The sequence below is a fragment of the Globicephala melas genome, chromosome 1 (assembly GCF_963455315.2).
Source record: "Globicephala melas chromosome 1, mGloMel1.2, whole genome shotgun sequence".
NCBI lineage: Eukaryota > Metazoa > Chordata > Mammalia > Artiodactyla > Delphinidae > Globicephala > Globicephala melas.
Window position 1 is genome coordinate 130,881,759 of NC_083314.1, and position 20,634 is coordinate 130,902,392.

Sequence of the window (20,634 nt, forward strand, 5' to 3'; positions counted from 1 at the left end):
TCTATATTTTATTAAGTATTCTATAGGCAGTCTACTAAATGCTTTCTGATTATTATTTCATACAATTCCTCCAAACCTATGAGTTAGGTATTCTATTCCCATTTTACAGATGAGGAAATAAAGACTCAGAAGTAGTAAATGACTTGTCCAAGAGAACAGCAAGTATCAGAGTTGGGGTTTAAACTCACATCTGTCTGACTCTAAAGCCTATGACTTACCCTTAAAATTCAATGAGTATAATTTTGTTTTGTGAATATTAATTGGTTTGGGAGGAGGTCTAATATTCCTTATTTCCTCTGGTAATACAACTCCCTTCTTTGGGGAGAAATTCCCTTCTTCTTTCCACCATGCTCCATCATGAAGAAGAAATGGTTACTGTCATCTCTCAACATGATAATACCTCCCTACCCATAATGTTTAGTCAAGGGAGAGATATCTGCCCAAGCTGAGCCAACAATACCTGATTTCCCAGATCAGAACCCAAGCTGCCCCAATTAGAATTCTTCCCCCAAATTCAGGAAACTAAACCTGTGAGTGAGGAGTGTTTCCTGTTAGGTACTCAAACTATACGAATGTAAACCTGAAGCCATGGCATGTCCTTCACCTCCTGGAAGAAGACTGTGTGCAGGAGAGAATAAAACTGACATGGAGAGAGAGGGAGAGAGAGCCAGCCCTACTGCTTGTGAAACGTCCCCACTCACCTTTTCTCCCTTGCTGCTTCTGACCTTCCCATGGTGAGTGGAACCAATAACTTCCCCATTTTGCCCAAGCAAGTGCTTTCTGTCACTTGTAAAGGAGTCCTAAATGATTCAGCCCAACCCAGGAACTGCTGAAGGTCAAAAATCAGTAAAAGTAAGACTTATTAGCATAATGAAGAAGTAAATGAAATATTGGAAGCAAGAGACAAAGCCAAGAGGTTGCAAATCAGACAGCACGGAGAGTGGATTAGGGGTGAGAGACAATGGAATTAAAGCCACCTAAGATCATCTATCCTGGAAGAGCTCTGTGAGACCTGAAACTATTTTCTTTTTAAAGGTCACTAGCCAAAATAAGAGTCAGCGGGTCAGCTTAGTTCAAAGACATGGATGGAGTAAGAGCAATAATCAGAATTTCATAAGATAAAATTATTCCTTTTAAGAATTAAGCCCAAATAAAGCTACCTCCATCTTAAAAGAGCGTTTTTTACTGGTATTCACTACCTTCTTTTTAATGACAATTACAAACTAAATAAATCATATGTTAGACCCAAGGAAGGAATTAAAAGGAAATCAAAGACATTTGAATATGTAATATGTCATATTGGCTAAGAACTAAAGTTATACAGAATTTACTCATAGAAGAAAAAGAGGCTTGGCTCTTGGTAGACTTAATTTCACCAGGATGATGTGTTGAGGTTTAGAGTAGGTGAGAATCAGTCTTTGACAATGGACCAGACAGCCACACTAATATGGCTGAAAAAATAAACTTTCTCAGTCTACATTTTCATTTCAAAAATGTAGGTGCATGAGCTTAATTTCCTTACTGGGTTTACCTGGAGATCAGTGTCAAGGAGCAAGCTCTAAAATGTAAATAATTCATTGGTTCACTGAGTGGTTTTCCAAGCTACCACGGACTTTAGTGCCCTGACCTCTGGGAGAAAGGGGTGAAGGCTTGGATTGAAGCTTTTTTTAGCAAATCCTTTCCATTCAAAACCCATAAGCTTCTTGTCCTTGTCAGCAAGTGTCCAGAAGGTGCCTTGTCAATAGATCCCATTCGAGGGTAGCACAGCTGGGAGCTGACAGAAGTGGGAGGAGCCTTGGGAGCTTTTGCTACAATCTGGCCTGTGACATGAATTGAAAACTGCTTTGGTTTTTCAGCTGGAAGTAAATTACATTCCTTTGACTCACTTTCTGTTTTGTGATGTGCCTGTATGTGTACACAATATGTGTGGATTGGACATGTACATGCACACATACAAGTGTGTTTATCAGTTGAAACTGGGCAGTGTTTTCACATAGTGCATAGTCCAATAAAAATTGTTGAATCTCCAATTGCTTCCTGTGGGTTTTGTGATCATTGCCCAGAATAAGAGCCGGATCCAATCCAACTCGTTGCAGAATCTGCCACCAACACAGTCAAGTAGTATGATCAAAAATTGTTGAGGGCTGCTAATTTAAATGGATAAATGTGCACCCAAGGTATAATATTAATCTTTCAACTTTTTTTTGCTGAAGTCTTTAAAATTAGGGCATGGCTTAGGATTTACACACAAAAAAGAGATGCTTATACAATTGCTTTTTTTTTCTCTTTAAGAAAATCATTGTGCCTCCACTTAGTCACATCATTGGAAATAGGCCATGGTGAAGTGTTTCTACCATAAAAAGGACAGATTACTAAGTTCTCTAAATCCTATCACTTTTACAGTTGACAATTAAACCAAATTATTACACCCATAAAACGGAACAAGAGAAGGTCCTTGCTAAATAAATCATTTCAGTTTCAGCATTGCTTGATAAATAGTGATAGGGATATAAATTCTATTAAGTGAGAAACTCTACACTCTAAATTGGATACACATGGTGGACTTGAGAAATGAATTTGAGATGAGAAATATATTCGCTTTGTGAACCAAAGTAATATAGTGGTTGCTAAATTCATTAAAGCATTAGCTGATTATAATTCAGTGTGTTAATTTAATATTATGGGTGATAAGCTTTGCCCTAGTTCTAGTTATGATCTGTAATAAACCTGGATGTATATTTGTACCCCATTTTCAGGCTGTGCTTTTTTCAGTCCCTTTGAACTAACACTGTTGATACCTTTTATCTGCAGCCTCAACTGCACTTCTTATGAACCTCTTCTGACAAAAGCTGGAAAGAATGTTAGTAATTGCATTCATTCCTCCCAGCAGGTGAAGCCAAGAAGCATTTGTGTTTGCAGTGTGGTATCAGTGTACTGAGGGTCAACTCTGGATGCTTGAGTGCCCTCCATCATTTTATTCTGGTCCATATCCCTTATCTCCCTTTAGTTTTCCTCCCAGCTTCTTCAGAGGACCTGCTTATCAGGGGCTCTGGCACCTTTTCTGGTTTTACCAAACAATTTCTATGGTATCCATCTTCCACTTGCAGTTTTACATCACTGGACATAACTGCCACAGAGGCCAAGAGTATTGAATATAAACTGGCAATAGAGGATCACTCATTGTCTCAGTCTGAGTTTGTTCAAAAACATTGAGACATTGCAAGTATTGATGGGTGTAATTGATGTTTAATAATGAAGACAGGGCTTACACAAATATGGAAAGAGCCGCAGGATTATCAATCTGGATGGCTGAAGCTAGAGAATCAAGAAAGAGTCACAAATATCAGACTGAGGCAAAGGAATAAAGAAAGAAGCATACCTCTTATGGGGGGAGTTTTCAAACCAGTATGACTGCTAGGTGAAAGCTCTTGAAGAAGTCTTGAAGCCTACCACATGGGATTATAATAACTTTCTAAAAATTCGTTTGCTTTACTTTACCTTCCAAATCTCAAGAAAGTTGTTCTCATTGGAAAACTCTAATCCAGAACCATGTATGGAAGGAGATTTTAGGAAACATACTTTCCAGGCCTAAAAAGGGATTTTGAAGATACTGCTAAATTGACAACAAACAATCTAACAGAGTCAACCCCTTTGGAAATTTGACAACTATGCCCCATTCCATTTAACTGCATTTAACTCAATACGTAATATAAGGACATCATGCTTTTAATTAGCACAATGCAACCATCCTTTGACAATCAAAGACCAAAAATCTCTCTTCCCAAAGAGTAGACTCAAGTCTCGTTTATCATTTTAACTATCTTTAAATGATGCTTAACCCTCTTTAGCTAAGTCATACTTGCCCCATTGAAATCCTGTAATGCAAATGCTAATGCTGTATTAAAATATCTAATGTTAGGGCTTCCCTGGTGACGCAGTGGTTGAGAGTCTGCCTGCCGACACAGGGGACACGGGTTCGTGCCCCGGTCCGGGAAGATCCCACATGCCGCAGAGTGGCTATGCCCGTGAGCCATGGCCGCTGAGCCTGTGTGTCCGGAGCCTGTGCTCTGCAACGGGAGAGGCCACAGCAGTGAGAGGCCCGCGTACCGCCAAAAAAAAAAAATCTAATGTTAGATAATACAACATTAAGAGACAGAACAGATAAGAATAATTCATTAACGTATGTAAATATAAACAAATCAAAGCAATAAGGAAGACGAGTGTAATCATTACAGTTATTATTTCTACAAGTGATGATTTGGCCATAATTGGTATTTATATCTTTCTTATTCCACTAAACTTTCCTTAGCCTCTTTGTTTTCAATAAGTGGTTCAGTCGGTTGTGGTTCTTTGCTCAATGGAATTACTCAAATCTTCCTGAAGGATCTGTCATCAGCAGTCTTGTCTGTATTGGGTTTCTGTAGTTTCTCATTATCTTTTGCTAGAGGACATAAGAGTACTATGAAACACACCCATAGAACATTCTGGGTTATAGTCATGTCCTCTTTACTCCCATTTTGTAGTAGCAACATAATTTCCCCTTTATAATCAGAATGAATTACCCCACCTATTAGAGTAACACCCTCCTTTGCTATTGGTTCAGTGGCATGAGGTACCCATAGTGGCCAGATGGCACTGGTAGTTTCTACTTCATAATAACTATGTTGTGTCCCCTGATTCTAGGAATTAAGATCTTAAAGTAGCAAGTCCAAGTTATAATATTGGGAATAGAAAATTTGCTAGTGGATTTTTAGGGGTAATAATGAGAGAATCCAGTTCCATTTCCACCTGTAGTTCTTAAATCCATATATCCTGGTTATGGGTGAAATAACATCATATACTGATTGCTGATTCAAAGCATGTACAATATACTGAGGACATTTTCCCAGCCTTGCAAAGTTTGTCAAGCACCTAAAGCCCTCCATCTATAACCTATAGAGGGTTATATTGTCCCTCTGATCATTGAAAGTCTCCTCTGTTGTGGTAGCCCTTTCATGAACATTTATATGACACAAAAAATTCCTAATATTCTATGCCAATTTGGAGAATTACATCTACTTATCTCTTCTCCAGACCTCCTTGTCTACAGTTTTCTAATTTTGTGTCTTCTCACTCCATGATCATCTAGCTAAACTGTTAGCAACTGCCCACAAAACCGTATAGATCCATACCTCTGTCTACATTTCCTTCCAAGAGAAATGAATAACAAGGGGCATTGCTCAAAGTTCTTTGTACTGGGAGGATTTCTCTTTACTACCATTCTTTAGGAACACCCCTGTGTGGTGCTACAGTGTTGAAGCTGCCCACTTTAAATTGTTACTGGGATATAATACAGAATCATCTTGTAAACAAGCTCTGTGTTTGTCCATGAGCTGATCATAGAGGACTCACCATGAAGCTAGAGGTGCTGATCGAGGAAAAGAAGTCTAGTAACAGGAGTAGGGACCTCAGGAGTCTTGAGTAATTCATCTGGGCAAATTGCTTGTGCCTCCAAGAGCTGCTTGGGCCCCATACTTGATGATGAAGTGCTGTTATACACATCCAAATTTATAACTTCATGAGCCAGACAGCACACATGCTATGAGAAAAGCTTGTCATTTTGTCATGAAAAGCTTAGGTCACATGGAAACTCGATGGCCCATTATCACACATTCAGTCTCTTTTAGGACCCAGGAGCAAGCTGAAAGCTGTTTCTCAAAAGGGCAATAGTTATCTGCAAAAGACAATATAACTTTACTCCAAAATTCAAAAGGTCTTCACTGTTATTTATCTATAGGACTTGCCAAAGACTCCATATAGCATTCATATCTGTCATAGATACTTCACCACCATTGGTATTCAGGCTTATATGGCTTGAGTGGCAAAACAGCTTGAAGAGCAAGAAACCTGGACCTGTTGCATAGCTTTTCCTTGTCCTGTTTCCACTCAAAACTGGCAGTCTTAACAGATTACTCAGTAAATGGATCAAATCCATGTTCCTAAATGAAGAATAGATTGCTTCAATACCCAAAGAGGTACCCTAGGTGTTTTAAATTTTCCTTACTGGTTGAAGCCACTTGTCCTTCACTTTGTAGTGATTATCTCAATGTATCCCAGAAATTCCTAGAATTCCTAGAAATTTCACTGAGTTTTCAAGCCCTGAATTTTGTGTTCTTACCCCCTGGCATGCATGAGTTTTATTAAAGTGTACAAGGATATTAACTACTTCCTGCTCACTAATTTCAATCAGCCTGATACCATCAATGCAGTAGGCCAGAATAATGTCCCATGGAATCACTAGATAATCAAGCTCCTTGAACACTGGAGTATTGAAGGGGTCTGAGGTAAGGCCATCTAGTGAAGGTATATTGTAACTCCCCCTATATCAAAGAACACTTGTTCTGATTGTGCTTACTAACAAGTGTAGGGGAAAAAAAGCACCAGCTAGATCAACAGCTACTTACAAGATATCTGGAGCTGTGTATATTTGTTCAGTAAAAATCCACATCTGGTCAATAGCTTCAACTGAAGTCACTATCTAATTAAGTTTATGATAATTCACTGTCATTTCCAAGATTTATATTTTCTCTGTCCTGGCCAAGTATGTAGGCAGTAGGTAGGTTGAATGGGTAAAGTGGTAGAGACCAATATCTCTCCATATTTCAAGTCTTTGATCAGTATTACTTTTGGTTTTCAATTTCAGTAGGAAGAGTACTGAAGAGCATTTCCCACCATAATACCTCCCACTCCACGGATCAAGGTGTTAATATGACAAGTCTGCATATGCCAATCCTACCTATGTATTCAGAACTAAGAAACAGCCAGAAGCTTGGACTTATAGGCAGGCATGAGCCACAACTCCATTAACCACCTGTTCTCCATAAGTTCCTACTTTTGGCTAGTGGACCACAGTGGCATTTGTGTCTCCAGGGATGAGCATCAATTCAGAGTCAGTTTCTATTAATCCCTGGAAGATTTGGCTACCTTCCTTTCCTCAGTGTGCATTCACCCCGGTAAATGGAAACAAGTCCCTTTGGGAAGGTTGGGAGGCAGACTTACAGTGCAATTTTTGTAAGTATAGCAGATCCTTTACTTAAAGTGACTTTTAATATAGCATATTAGTTTCCTATGGCTGCTGTAATGAATTACCACAAATGTAGTGTCTTAAAACAACACAAATACAAGTTTACTAACTTACAGTTTTGGAGGTCAAAAGTCCAAAATGGCCTAAAATGAAGGTGTTTGTAGAGTTATGTTCCTTTCTAGAGGCTTTAGGGGACAACTTATTTTCTTGCCTTTTCCAGATTCTAGAGGCTACTTGCACTGGCTCATCACCCCCTTATATCTTCAAAACCAGTAGGGACCAGGTATTTTAAAATGGCTCATTTCCCTTCTGCTTCTGGGAAGCCTGAGGGGATCCTTCTCTGATATTTACTGAGAGTTCCTGTAGGTAAATCTCACAAAATTGTGGCGGCCCTTATGCTTGGATGCCCCTGGAGTTTTTAAATCTCAGAGTTGTCCAGACTGAGTCTCCAGCAAGTGATTGATTACAGCTCAAGTTTTTCTACCCCAGCACTGGTTCCTGAGGAGGTTTCCACTGCTGACAACTCTTCAGGGACAACGACTGAACCCTGTGGGTTGAAGGAAAAAAATAACAGATTTCCAGATAGACTAAAAAACAACTTAGCACTCAGCAAGAAAAGAAGTGAGAACTCAAGTTGAAACAAACTGTGCAGACAATGTCACCACAGCACTTCCAGATATTAAGAATGGTGGAAACCTGGACAGACCACAAGCCATCTCCACCAGTGCATGGAAAAAGGAAAGAGCTTACCTGAAACAAGGAAAAACAGAGCCAGGAGGACAAGAGAAACATCTCTGATGACTTTTGGAGCAGCAGGACTCGGTAGTGCCTGAAACCATTTAACTGAATTGAAAATTTTTCTTTTACTTTTCAAAGAAAGTTTGGAGTTTTTATAATTTACAGCTATAAGACTGAAGAAATCCTGTTGTTAAACATCTGATTGAGTGAAGCAAGAAGAACTACAATCCTGGCAGCCTGTGGAACAAAAACCACATTCACAGAAAGATAGACAAGATGAAAAGGCAGAGGGCTAAGTACCAGATGAAGGAACAAGATCAAACCCCAGAAAAACAACTAAATGAAGTGGAGATAGGCAACCTTCCAGAAAAAGAATTCAGAATAATGATAGTGAAGATGATCCAAGACCTCGGAAAAAGAATGGAGGCAAAGATGGAGAAGATGCAAGAAATGTTTAACAAAGACTGAGAAGAATTAAAGAACAAACAAACAGAGATGAACAATACAATAACTGAAATGAAAACTACGCTAGAAGGAATCAATAGCAGAATAACTAAGGCAGAAGAACAGATAAGTGACCTGGAATACAGAATGGTGGAATTCACTGCTGCGGAACAGAATAAAGAAAAAACAATGAAAAGAAATGAAGATGGCCTAAGAGACCTCTGGGACAACATTAAATGCAAAAACATTCATATTATAGGGGTCCCAGAAGGAGAAGAGAGAGAGAAAGGACCCGAGAAAATATTTGAAGAGATTAGAGTCGAAAACTTCCTAAACATGGGAAAGGAAATAGTCACCCAAGTCCAGGAAGCACAGAGAGTCCCATAAGCATAAACCCAAGGAGAAACACACTGAGACACATAGTAATCAAACTGGAAAAAATCAAAGACAAAGAAAAATTATTGAAAGCAGCAAGGGAAAAATGACAAATAACATACAAGGGAACTCCCATAAGGTTAACAGCTGATCTTTCAGCAGAAACTCTACAAGCCAGAAGGGAGTGGCATGATATACTTAAAGTGATACAAGGGAAGAACCTATAACCGAGGTTACTCTACCCAGCAAGGATCTCATTCAGATTTGATGGAGAAATCAAAAGCTTTACAGACAAGCAAAAGCTAAGAGAATTCATCACGACAAAACCAGCTCTACAACAAATGCTAAAGGAACTTCTCTAAGTGGGAAACACAAGAGAAGAAAAGGACCTACAAAAACAAACCCAAAACAATTAGGAAAATGGTCATAGGAATATAGATATTGATAATTACCTTAAACGTGAATGGATTAAATGTTCCAACCAAAAGACACAGGCTTGCCGAATGGATACAAAAACAAGACCCATATATATGCTGTCTACAAGAGACCCACTTCAGACCTAGGGACACACACAGACTGAAATTGAGGGGATGGAAAAAGATATTCCATGCAAATGGAAATCAAAAGAAAGCTGGAGGGCTTCCTTGGTGGCGCAGTGATTGAGGGTCCGCCTGCCAATTCAGGGGACATGGGTTCTTGTCCTGGTCCAGGAGGATCCCACATGCTGCAGAGCTGCTAGGCCCGTGAGCCATGGCCGCTGAGCCTGCACATCCAGAGCCTGTGCTCCGCAACGGGAGAGGCCACAACAGTGAGAGGCCCGCATAAAGCAAAAAAAAAAAAAAAAAAAGCTGGAGTAGCAATACTCATATCAGATAAAATAGACTTTAAAATAAAGAATGTTACAAGAGACAAGGAAAGACACTACATAATGATCAAGGGACCAATACAAGAAGAAGATATAACAATTATAAATATATATGCACCCAACATAGGAGCGCCTCAATACATAAGGCAACTGCTAACAGCTCTAAAAGAGGAAATCGACAGTAACACAATAGTAGTGGGGGACTCTAACACTTCACTTACAACAATGGACAGATCAGTCAAAATGAAAACAAATAAGGAAACAGCAGCTTTAAATGACACAATAGACCGGATATATTTAATTGATATTTTTAGGACATTCCATCCAAAAACAGCAGATTACACTTTCTTCTCAAGTGAGCACGAACATTATCCAGAATAGATCACATCTTGGGTGACAAATCAAGCCTCAGCAAATTTAAGAAAATTGAAATCATATCCAGCATCGTTTCTGACCACAGCGCTATGAGATTAGAAATGAATTACAGTGAAAAAAACGTAAAAAACACAAACACATGGAGTCTAAACAATACGTTACTAAATAACCAAGAGATCACTGAAGAAATCAAAGAGGAAATCAAAAAATACCTAGAGACAAATGACAATGAAAGTGCGATGACCCCAAACCTATGGGATGCCGCAAAAGCAGTTTAAGAGGGAAGTTTATAGCTATAAAAGCCTACCTCAAGAAACAAGAAAAATCTCAAATAAACAATCTAACCTTACACCTAAGGAACTAGAGAAAGAAGAACAAACAAAACCCAAAATTAGCAGAAGGAAAGAAATCAGAAAGATCAGAGCAGAAATAAATGAAATAGAAACAAAGAAAACAATAGCAAAGATCAATAAAACTAAAAGTTGGTTCTTTGAGAAGATAAACAAAATTGATAAACCACTAGCCACACTCAACAAGAAAAAGAGGGAGAGGATTCAAATCAATAAAATTAGAAATGAAAAAGAAGTTACGACAGATACCACAGAAATACAAAGCATCCTAAGAGACTACTACAAGCAACTCTATGCCAATTAAATGGAAGACCTGGAAAAAAATGGACAAATTCTTAGAAAGGTATAACCTTCCAAGACTGAACCTGGGAGAAATAGAAAATATGAACAGACCAATCACAAGTATTGAAATTGAAACTGTGATTAAAAATTTTCCAACAAACAAAACTCCAGTACCAGATGGATTCACAGATGAATTCTATCAAACATTTAGAGAAGAGCTAAGGCTCATTCTTCTCAAACTCTTCCAAAAAATTGTGGAGGAAGGAGCATTCCCAAACTCATTCTATGAGGCCACCATCACCCTGATATCAAAACCAAGCAAAAATACTACAAAAAAAGAAAACTACAGACCAATATCACTGATGAACATACAGGCAAAATCCTCAACAAAATACTAGCAACAGAATCCAACAACACATTAAAAGGATCATACACCATGATCAAGTGGGATTTATCCCAGGGATGCAAGGATTCTTCAATACACACAAATCAATCAATGTGATACACCATATTAACAAATTGAAGATTAAAAACCATATGATCATATCAATAGATGCAGAAAAAGCTTTTGACAAAATTCAACACCATTTAAGATAAAAACTCTCCAGAAAGTGGGCATAGAGGGAACCTACCTCAACATAATAAAGGCCATATACAACGAACCCACAGCAAACATCATTCTTAATGGTGAAAAAGTGAAAGCATTTTCTCTAAGATCAGGAACAAGACAAGGATGTCCACTCTCACCACTATCATTCAACATAGCTTTGGAAGTCCTAGCCACAGCAATCAGAGAAGAAAAAGAAATAAAAGGAATACAAATTGGAAAAGAAGAAGTTAAACTGTCACTGTTTGCAGATGACATGATACTATACCTAGAGAATCCTAAAGATGCTACCAGAAAACTACTAGAGCTAATCAATGAATCTGGTAAAGTAGCAGGATACAAAATTAATACACAGAACTCTCTTGCATTTCTATATACTAATGATGAAAAATCTGAAAGAGAAATTAAGGCAACATTCCCATTTACCATTGCAACAAAAAGAATAAAATACCTAGGAATAAACTTACGCAGGGAGACAAAACACCTGTATGCAGAAAACTATAAGACACTGATGAAAGAAATTAAAGATGATACCAACAGATGGAGAGATATACCATGTTCTTGGATTGAAAGAATCAATAATGTGAAAATGACTCTACTATCCAAAGCAATCTACAGATTCAATGAAATCCCTATCAAATTACCAATGGCATTGTTTACAGAACTAGAACAAAAAATCTTAAAATTTGTAGGGAGACAAAAAAGACCCCGAATAGCCAAAGCAGTCTTGAGAGAAAAAAAACGGAGCTGGAGGAATCAGACTCCCTGACTTCAGACTAGACTACAAAGCTACAGTAATCAAGACAATATGGTACTGGCACAAAAACAGAAACATAGATCAATGGAACAAGATAGAAAGCCCAGAGATAAACCCACGCACCTATGGTCAACTAATCTATGACAAAGGAGGCAAGGATATACAATGGAGAAAAGACAGTCTCTTCAATAAGTGTTGCTGGGAAAAGTGGACAGTTACATGTAAAAGGATGAAATTAGAACACTCCCTAACACCATACATAAAAATAAACTCAAAATGGATTCAAGATATAAATGTTAGACCGGACACTCTAAAACTCTTAGAGGAATAGGAAGAACACTCTTTGACATAAATCACAGCAAGATCTTTTTTGATCCACCTCCTAGAGTAATGGAAGTAAAAACAAAAATAAACAAATGGGACCTAATGAAGCTTTTGCACAGCAAACGAAACCATAAACAAGATGAAAAGACAACCCTCAGAATTGGAGAAAGTATTTGCAAATGAATCAAAAGACAAAGTATTAATCTCCAACATATATAAACAGCTCATGCAGCTCAATATTAAAAAAACAAACAACCCAATCCAAAAATGGGCAGACATTTCTCCAAATAAGACATACAGATGGCCAAGAAGCACATGAAAAGCTGCTCAACATCACTAATTATTAGAGAAATGCAAATCAAAACTACAATGAGGTATCACCTCACACCAGTTAGGATGGGCATCCTCAGAAAATCTACAATCAACAAATGCTGGAGAGGGTGTGGAGAAAAGGGAACCCTCTTGCACTGTTGATGGGAATTGTAAATTGATACAACCACTATGGAGAGCAGTATAGAGGTTATTTAAAAAACTAAAAATAAAATTACCATGTGATCCTGCAATCCCACTACTTTTTCTCTGGGCATATACCCAGAGAAAACCATAATTCAGAAAGACACATGCACCCCAATGTTCATTGCAGCACTCTTTACCATAGCCACGTCATGGAAGCAACCTAAATGCCCATCGACAGACGAATGGGTAAGGAAGGTGTGGTACATATATACAATGGAATATTACTCAGCCATAAAGAGGAACGAAATTGGGTCATTTGTTGAGACGTAGATGGATCTAGAGACTGTCATACAGAGTGAAGTAAGTCAGAAAGAGAAAAACAAATATTGTACATTAACTCACATATGTGGAACCTAGAAAATGGTACAGATGAATGGGTTTGCAGGGCAGAAACTGAGACACAGATGTAGAGAACAAATGTATGGACACCAAGGGGGGAAAGCGGCCAGGGGGTGGGCGTGGTGGTGTGATGAATTGGGCGATTGGGATTGACATGTATACACTGATGTGTATAAAATTGATGAGTAATAAGAACCTGCTGTATAAATAAATAAATAAAATTCAAAAATTAAAAAAAAAGCAAGAAAACCAAAATACCATCTGATTAGGTTGATTTGATTAAAGGTATTATAAATCATTCAAGAGTCTTTTGAAGTAGCTTTAAATAATATGAATTTGTAGTAAATGATTCTTGATTTATTGTATAAGAAGTAATTTTAAGTAAGTATAATCCTCAAAATAGTTATAGCAGAAATATACATTTAACAAATGTTCTATTTTGTTTAATCATTTTTGTTTGTAAAACTTTGTACTTTAATTTTTCATTAATTTAGACTTTGTTTTATATTATTTTATTTATTTTAAATTAATGGTATCTTTAATAACATGCCTAGGTTATTTTTTTAGATGTAGAAAATATGCAATCATTATCTCCCTCCAAACCCTGCCCAGTTCCTCTCCATCAACAAGTGACAGGCTGCTAAGTAGATTTCCATATGTAGATCTTTATGCATATTTATTATGTGTAATTCCAAAGATTTTTATTCATATGCAAGTTAGTATGATTATATATCCCCCCTTTGTTTTTACACAACAGACAGCATAATATACACAGCAATCTTTCCCTTACTCATTGCATTTAACATCTAGACTGATAACTCCCAGGTTTATAGGCCAGACCTCTCCCCCTGATTCTAAACCTACATGTCTAACCACCTAATTGGCAACTGCACTTGGATATATAATAGCCATCTGAAAATGTCTAAAATTGAACTCGAGACCTCTCTCCACACCAGCTGTATTTCTAGTTTTCTTCATCTCAAGTCACTAACATTTCCATTCTACCTGTTCAGGCAAGTGATGTCACCCTTTCATTTCCCCCTATTTCTCTCACAACAGTCCAACAATAAATCCTATTGGCCCTACTTCAAAATACATCCAGAAGTCAATTGTGGCTCACCATCTCTGTTTTGCCACCATCCTCTCTCCCCTGGATTATTGCATTAACATTTGAGCTGGTTTTCCTCTCTGTTACCCTGAAGCCCACTCTCAATGCAGCAGCCAAAGTCTGCTGTATCACCTGCAAGACCCTATGTGATGGGTACCTCCTATTCTTTGGACTCATCTTTTCTGATCTCCTTCTTATTCTCACTGCTTCAGCCTCATGGCTTTTCTTTCTGTTCCTCTAACATTTCTTTCTGTTCTGTTCCTCAGCCTACTGCTTCTAGACCTCACACTACCTGCTTTAGTTTTTCTGTTGTCATATTCATTAAATTCTGTTTTAATAATTTTAATTATTTAAAATTTTTGTTTTGTTCTTTATTTAAAAATTTTAAAATATGAGTCAGTATTAAATAGTTTGCCATTTTCTGTTTGCATATTTCTCTAGGTATTGAAAGCTATTTATTTTCCACCAAGCACTGCCTTAGAGAAATCTCATAAATTCTTCAATATAGTGTTGTCATAGTCATTATCTTTATTTTCTAGATATGCTATGGTGTTGTTTTACATTTGCTTCATGAACTGGGACTTATTTTAAAATATAGTATTAAAATTTATAGTTAGAATGAAAAAAAAATCAAAACCCAGCAGGGACCATTAGAATCATTCTCACAATGACATCTCTTTGGTTCTGACTCTTTGGTCTCCCTCTTCCATCTTTTAAGGATCCTTTGATTACATTGGGCTCACTCAGATAATCCAGGATAATCTCTTTATTTTAAGTCAAGTAAGTAGAAACCTTAATTCTGCAATCTGGTTTCCCCTTTGCCATGTAACAAGACACATTCACCGATTCTGGGAGTTAGGACATGGACATCTTTGGGAAGCCATTATTCTCCCTCCACACCTGTTCTCTCCCTTTTAAAAAGGACTCTAGGTCTGTGATTTGGCTCAAGTATGGGAATTTGTTAAGGAAATATGACCATCTATTATATCAGCTCATGTCAAACCTCTGTGATCACATCAAGTTTTGCTTTTTGTTTGTCTTGCTTATACAAAAATGAAGTAGGTGGCTCACCACTGTCCTAGGGACCCCATCATAAATTAGCCACCACTAAAGATCTCTACAGACAAAATCATTCTAATTACTTCTTGTATCTTGTCACTCAGGGATTTTACCATCCATTGAATTCAGAGTACCTAATTCCATGGCAGCATCTTTTGCTTTCTTTGCAGACAACTGCCACTACAGAGCCTTTCTAGGATGCTGACACTGCCTTCACCAACTTATTTCTCAAAGCCTTGATGAAGGGTATGTACTCTGGACTCTCCTAGGTGATATAACCAGTAGGTCATTCATAATAAATCTACTCCAGGTTTCATATCTCCATAAGCCTCCGGATACCTTCTTCTATAGCAATTGTTCTCAAGTGGAGCCAATTTTGCTTCCCCCTATGGACATTTGACAATGTCTAGAGACGTTTTTTCTTGTCATAAATTGGGTGAGGTGCTAATGGCATCCAGTAGATAGTGGCTAGGGATACATCTAAACATTCTACAATCCAGCCTCCCTCAACCTCCAACAAAGAATTATCTGGCTCCAAAATATCAATAGTGGTAAGACTGAAAAAACACTGCCTTACAGTGTACCACAGGAATTCTAATATCTTAACTTCATTGATTATAGACCACTATTGAGCCCAGATTTTAGTCAACAAATCTAGAAACTAAGTCATTCCCAGCTTCTTGAGCTAATGCATTGTATTCAGAATCTCTAGTTGATGCATCCATATTTAGAAATTCAGTCTAATCAAATGTTATATTCCTCTCACCCTGGTCTAACATATTTAAGATCTCTTTTTTAAATTTTATTTGTACCATTTTACCAACCTCTCCCTATTTCCCACATATTCCAGTCCCTGGAAACCACTTTTCTATTCTCTGTTTTAAAGTTTAACTTAAAAGAAAATTAGGTTCCACGTATAAGTGATATCATGTGGTACTTTTCTTTTTCTGTCTGGCTTATTTCACTGAGTATAATGCCCTCAATGTCCATCTATTTGTAGCAAATTGCAGTATTTCTCCTTTTTCATGTCTGAATACTATTCTGTTATAAATATACACTTCACTTTCCTTATCTATCCATCCCTTTATGAACACTTAGGTTGTTTCTATGTCTTGGCTATTGTGAATAATGCTGCAATAAGCAAGGGAATTCAGATATCTCTTCAATATCCTGTTTTCATTTCCTTTGGATGTATACCCAGAAGTAAGATTGCTGGATTTTATAGTAGTTCTATTTTTACTTTTTTGAGGAACCCTCATATTGTTTTCCACAGTGGCTACAACAATTTACGTTCTCACCAACAGTGTATAAGTGTTCTCTTTTCTCCACATCCTCACCAACACTTGTTATTTCTTGCCTTTTGATAATAGCTATTCTAACAGGAGTGAAATGATATCTCATTGTGGTTTTGATTTGCATCTCCTTGATGATTAGTGATGTTGAGCACCTTTTTATGTACCTGTTGGCCATTTGTATATCTTCTTTGGAAAAACATCTTTTCAGTTCCTTAGCCCATTTTTTAACTGGTTTTGCTATTGAGCTGTAAGAGTTCTTTATATATCTTGAGATTAACTCCTTATCAGATATGATTTTCAAGTATTTTCTCTTATTCTGTAGGTTGCCTTTTCATTTCATTGATGGTTTCCTTTGCTGTGCAGAAGCTTTTGAGGTAGTCCCACCTGTTTATTTTTGCTTTTGTTGCCTTCCTTAAGATCTCTTCTTGTGCATACTCCCCAAATTTCTACTGATATGAATTGATAAACCTTATATTCTGTGCCTGTGCATCTGGGTTATACTCAGTGCTGAGCTGTAGTACAGGCCTAAAATCAATAGAGGTGGTGGGAGTTGGTCTTTGTTTTTTATTGAATAAAGTTGATTTACAATGTTGTGCCAACTCTGCTGTACAGCAAAGTGACTCAGTTATATATATATATGTATGTGTATATCTATATGTATGTGTATATCTATATGTATGTATATATATATGTATGTGTATATATATGTATGTGTATATATATGTATGTGTGTGTATATATATATACATTCTTTTTAAAATATTCTCTTCTATTACGGTTTATCTCAGGAGACTGGATATAGTTCCCTGTGCTATACATTAGGACTTTGTTGTTTATTCATTCTAAGTGTTGTAGTTTGCATTTACCGACCCCAAACTCCCAGCCCATCCCTCTCCCTTCCCCCAACCCATTGGCAACCACAAGTCTGATCTCTATGTCTGTGAGTCTGTTTCTGTTTTGTAGATAGTTTCATATGTGCCATATTTTAGATTCCACATATAAGTGATGTCTTATGGTATTTGTCTTTCTCTTTCTGACTTACTTCACTTAGTATGATCATCTTGAGTTGCATCCATGTTGCTGCAAATGGCATTATTTTGTTCTTTTTATGGCTGAGTAGTATTCCATTGTATATATGTATCACATCTTCTTTATCCATTCATCTGTTGATGGACATTTGGGTTGCTTCCATGTCTTGGCTATTGTGAATAGGCTGCTATGAACATAGGGGTGCCTGAATTATAGTTTTGTCTGGATATATGCTCAGGAGTGGGATTGCTGGATCCTACAGTAATTCTGTTTTTAGTTTTCTGAGGAACTTCATACTGTTTGGTGGGGGGTGGTCTTAAGGATCAGCATTCACCTACAAGAAAGATATCTCTGAAACAGTCATTACAGATTCTGCAGGCAAGAAGAATGTAACTCTCTTACATAGGGAAGGAAAGGTGCTTCCACGGCAAGGGAGGCTCAGGGGAATCTGGAAGTTCCAGGTCCTCAGTTTAATTAAAATATAGCCAGATCTTCTAATTCCAACTTTAAAGGTCCAACTCTTTCCCAATCAGTGGCCTAAATTTAACATGAAAGAATAAAACTTTGGATTTGGTTGTCATAAATTTCAACTCTGAGGCTATAGGAAATAGGATTTCCTTTTGGACAGTCATGGAAGTCTTCTGATTATTTATCTACCTTTGAGCTGGAATATTAGAGCCCTAAGTGCAGCTCCTCACCCTCCCTATGTTCTCTATTACATTTAGAAGCAACCAATCCATCTGACAGTACATTATTTCCATTACAGTGTTCTATTGCAGCAACTTACAGCCTTGACTCCTATAGGTGCTTGGCTCCAGGTGACTACAGTGCTCATTTAAGTAACTGTTTTGCTACCACCAGCAATAAACTACTAATGATTCATTACTACTGAAAACGAAGGTTATTAATACCTTTAAATCTAATCAGGTCAGAGAACCAATGCAAGACTCCCATCCACAAATTTCTGTGCCCTTAAGACTACTTTAAATAGCAAAAGTTGCATTAGTTTGGGTTTGGTTGAGAAAACAGAGCTATAAGAAGTTTTATGAAAATAAGTACTTTAATACAGGAATTAGAGCTTACAAAATGGAAGGACCTAGGGGATCTGGGATATCTGCCATGCCAAAGCAGAAGAATTGGAGAAACTTTCACTGTGACATCAATGAAAGCCCTGGAACAGAGAAAGAAAGCTGCCACTTGAGAAGTCTGGAAACCCTGTAACTTAAAAGTAAAAACTTCAAAAGGTGTTTGAAAGCCTGCCACGTATGTCTGCTAGACCATTCCAAATATAACAGCTTCTGCTTCACTTCTGCTTTCCCGGATCTCATGCAAGTACCTTCATTGGCAAATTCTAACCCAGAGACTTACAGATAAGGGAATCCTGGGTAATGTCATTCTTGGATTTAAAGGGACTGGTGGTGACGGTGCAAAGTTGACAACAAATGCAGCACATTCACCCATTTTACAAATACTCTTGAATCTCTGTTGTTAAACTTTGTCACCTGTAACAACCCTGGTATTTCAATTCTTGCTTGTTTGACCACAATCTGCTTTTGAATATCCTTCCTAGCATTAATGAATCAGATTCTAAAAGTGACTGTTCAGCGTTTGATCTGAAGATTTGTTTTAACTCTGCTTTTTGGAACACTACCCTGGCATGGAGAACCACGTTTCTGGATTGAACTAGGTGGTTTATGTGTTTGAACTTGATTTTGCTTTGTTAATCCTTTGGGCTTTTGAAAACCAAGTCTTCATGGTAGCTGCAGATAGAAGTCTTTCTGCATTTCCTTTGCTCTGTGATCCCGCCACCCCGATTTTAGTTCAAACATCACATCCTTGGAGAAGTTTAGCCTGACTTCCCATAGATCTAATCTACCCTATCGAATCAGATGGATTACATTCTCACAGCAGTACTTTGTAGTGTCTTACAGCACTTATCATTTTGTGTACTTTATACTTGTGCCATTATTTGATAAAGAGCTCTAACTCCCACTGAACTATAAGTCACAGGAGGACAGAGACTATGACTGTTTTGCTTACCGTTACGTCACAGTGCCTGACACATAATAGGCGCTCAGTAAATATTTGATGATGTGTCATCTGATAGCCTCATGCCATCCCTTGCAAAAGTGACAGCATGATATAAAGAAAGGAGTGCTAATGGACCATCCGGAGAGCTCGGTTCTAGTTCCACCTCACTTGCTACCTTGTTAGATGAGCTTGGGCAGGTGACTTAAACTTCCTGAGTTTCAGTTTACTCATTGGGAAATGAAGCAGTTGAACTGAAGGGAGGTCCATTTCAGTTCTGAGCCTATGACTTTTTTGTATGACTGAATCTTGTACATAGAATTTTCTTAAAATAGGATATACTATCACATACTCACATTGAATATGGGGGGTATGGGAGATGGGGCATTCTGAGATGACCCCCCAATTTTTAGCTTAGATGACTGTTTTTTTTTAATATATCAATGAAAGCAATCAAAGTTTGTAGCATGAGTCATGGATCTTTCTTTGGATTCAAGGTTAACAATATCTTCCTTATTTTTATTAATTTGAGTCAGTTTTATTGGACTGCACTCACACTACCATTTTTCCTGAAAGGTAGCAGTGTGCTTTAGAGGCAAATGCATGGGCTGGGAATCATATAGATTTAGTTTTTGATCCTGATTCCTCACTTGTTGGTCATCTGATCATATGAAGTAACTTCATCTCCGTGAACCACAGGTTTCTTTTCTTTAAAATGAGAATAAGGGACTTCCCTGATGGTCCAGTGGTAAAGAATCCACCTTCCAATGCAGGGGATGTGGGTTCAATCCCTGGTCAGGGAACTAAGATCTCACATGCTGCAGGGCAACTAAGCCCATGCACCACAACTACTGAGCTCATGCACCTCAATAAGAGAGCCTGTGTGCTGCAACTAGAGAGACACCTGCATGCTGTAACTGGAGAGAAGCCTGCGCGCCACAACGAAGACCTGACGTAGCCAAAAGATAAATAAAATTTATGTATCCTAAATTATTCAAAAATAAAATAAAATAAAATGAGAATGACTACACTATAGAATTATTATGAAAATGAAATAGATCATAACTGTGACTATCTAAG